This window comes from Heloderma suspectum, chromosome 10 (assembly GCF_057233095.1).
Source record: "Heloderma suspectum isolate Gila_16-S chromosome 10, 16-S_ref, whole genome shotgun sequence".
In the NCBI taxonomy this organism is placed as follows: Eukaryota; Metazoa; Chordata; class Lepidosauria; order Squamata; family Helodermatidae; genus Heloderma; species Heloderma suspectum.
The window spans coordinates 33,285,794-33,288,799 of NC_139467.1; positions in this window are offsets into that span (position 1 = coordinate 33,285,794).

Consider the following 3,006-nt stretch of genomic DNA (forward strand, 5'->3'; position numbering starts at 1 on the left):
AGTACAAATTTCGCTGTGTGCTAACTCCGTAGTATTGTATCCTGGTTTGAATCGGTCTGTGCGTTCCTCCAGTTTCATGGCTTCCATTTGACCCTCCACTTCCCTCCTCTCGTTTCTGCACTGTGTATGCCAGAGGCAGCTGTCATGAACCTTTCTCAACCGCTCCTGTCATCCTTGAAGAGGACGAAGGGTTCTGGGCCACGCGCTGCTATGCAAAGGCTCCTCCTGCAGGCTAGTTGAAACCTCCTCTTTGATAGCTTTCCCTTCCCGCCTGCCATCAATTCAGAAAAAATTCTCTGCTACAAACAGCGAATGGGGAAGCCACAAATCCTTGCCTTGGCTTCCGGACTGTTTTGGCACCCCTCATAATGTCCTTGCCTTTAAATATCTCTACCCTCTTTCCACACCACATTGTTCAACCCTTATTCCTATTTCCCAATCCATTACCTTCCAAGTCTACCACCCTCTACTACCCACAAAACTTTATTAAATGGTCCGTGCTCCCTTGCTGTCTCCTGTGCAGTGGTGCCTTCAGGGTAGGACTTCGTGGCAGAAAACCAGGGCCCCACTCAGCAGAATGAGTAGAGGGCCCCAAACACAGCAAGCTGGATTTGTCACATTTCAAAGTGAGTGAAGTAATACACATTACCATCGCAAGAGCAGGAGGGGAGCATATACATAAGACCATTAAGTCCAGAATCTAAAATTATCTAACTGCACTACTGCCCTTATGCTTAGACCTCCTTTCCAGAACACTTCTATGGTGCCATCTCTCCCTGTGTGAGTCTTTACCTCTCTCCCTTCAAATTATTCCTCAAAACCCACTTTTTCCATGAAACCTTTGGCTTAACCCCTTAGTTCCCATCCCCAAATGAAACTAAGCTTAGGTAAAAACAAAACAAAAACAGTTTTGCGGCACTTTACAAAGTAACAGATTTATTATGGCAAAAGCTTTGATAGACTAGTGGCCCCTTCATCAAGAGAAGATAAACACTTCATGCTTCTGGCTCCATGAACTGATATATACAGTGGATAGTGAAGGTGTGAAGGAAACAGCAGCCCTCTTCCACTGCAATAGCCAGTTTTGGATGACACCCTGTGGCTCAGTCCTGGATTATTGTGGTTTTAATGCTTTTATATTTTACATTGTTTTATTCTGTGCCTTTTGGTTTTAATTTTTGTGAACTGCCCAGAGAGCTTTGGCTATTGGGAGGTATAGAAATGAAGTGAATGAATAAATATTATTTAACCCACTATGAGCCACAGTATCCATAGATGCCAGCTTAAATATGCAACCCCCACATAACCCTAAAACAGACCATGGGTTATGCAAGGGTTGTTTAATCCTTGTGTAACCCATGCTTGCTTGGTTCGCACAACACATCAGCCCCCAAGTGGGGGTTGCATACTCAAAATGGTGGCCGTACGCAATCTGCATGCACTGCAACCTCACCATGGGTTAAATTACCCACAGTGGGCTTTTGTGCTGTGCAAACAGCCCCAGTGAGTTCTCTTGTCCATGAATGTTTTTGCCATAACAAACACATTAACCTTTTAGGTGACCCCCTTTTTGATATTTGCAATAGTAGAATATAACTCTTATTTAGCAGATTCATCTTCTCCATTGTAAACATACCCAGGTCTTGCAGGTGTTCCTCATATGACTCAGTTTCCACACCCCTCGCCATCCTGATCATCCTCTTCTAGAAAAGCTTCAGTTTATCAACATCACTCTTAAAATATGGCAACCCAAACTGGACACTGGGCTCTAGATGTGGTCTGACCAAGGCAGAATAGAGTGGAACTACTACTACTTGTGATCTGGACACTGTGCTTCTGTTAATGCTGCTTAAGACTGCAGCTACATCAAAATGCTGGCTCATGTTCAGCTTGTGATCTGTTAAGACACCTAGATCCTTTTCACATGTACTGCTGCTAAGCCAGGTCTTGTCCACACTATAGTTGTGCCTTTGATTTTTTAAAAAAATCTAAATACAGGACTTTACATTTGTCTCCGCTTAATTTCATCTTGTTGGTTTGGTTCCACCCTGTCAAGATAATTCTGAATCTTGATTCTGTCTTCTACAGTGTTAGTTATCCCCCCAAGCTTTGTGTCATCTGCAAATGTGCTAAGCATCCCCTCTACACCCTCATTCAAGAAATTTATATGAATATTGAACAGCTGTGGTCTCCTGATGAAGCCTTGTGGCACTCCACTTGAGACATTCTTCTAAGTTGATACAGAGCTTTTAATGATCACTCATAAGAACATAAGAAGAGCCCTGCTGGATCAGACCAAGGGTACATCTAGTCCAGCATTCTGTTCACCCAGTGGTCAACCAGCTGCCCATGGGAAATCCACAAGCAGGACATGAGTGCAACAGTACCCTCCCAATAGCACTCAGTACAGTTGTTCAAACAGCTGTGGGCCCACCTAGCAGTGTTATCATCCAGCCCGCATTTTACCTGCCTCTCAGGAAGGATATCATAGAATCATAGAATAGTAGGGCTGGAAGGGGCCGACAAGGCCATCGAGTCCAACCGCCTGCTCAATGCAGGAATCCAGGTCAGAGCATCCTTGACAGATGGCTGTCCAGCCTCATCTTGAATGCCTCCAGTGTGGGAGAGCCCACCACCTCCCTAGGTCATTGGTTCCATTGTCGTATTGCTCTAACAGTCAGGAAGTTTTTTTCCTGATGCTCAGCCAGAATCTGGCTTCCTGTAACTTGAGCCCATTATTCCGTGTCCTGCACTCTGGGATAATGGAGAAGAGATCCTGGCCTTCCTCTCTGTGACAACCTTTCAAGTACTTGAAGAGCGCTATCCTATCTCCCCTCACTCTTCTTTTCTCAAGGCTAAACATGCCCAGTTCTTTCAGTCTCTCTTCATAGGGCTTTGTTTCTATTCCCCTGATCATCTTCGTTGCCTTCCTCTAAACCCTCTCCAGCTTGTCTGCGTCCTTCTTAAAGTGCGGTGCCCAGAACTGGACACAGTACTCCAGATGAG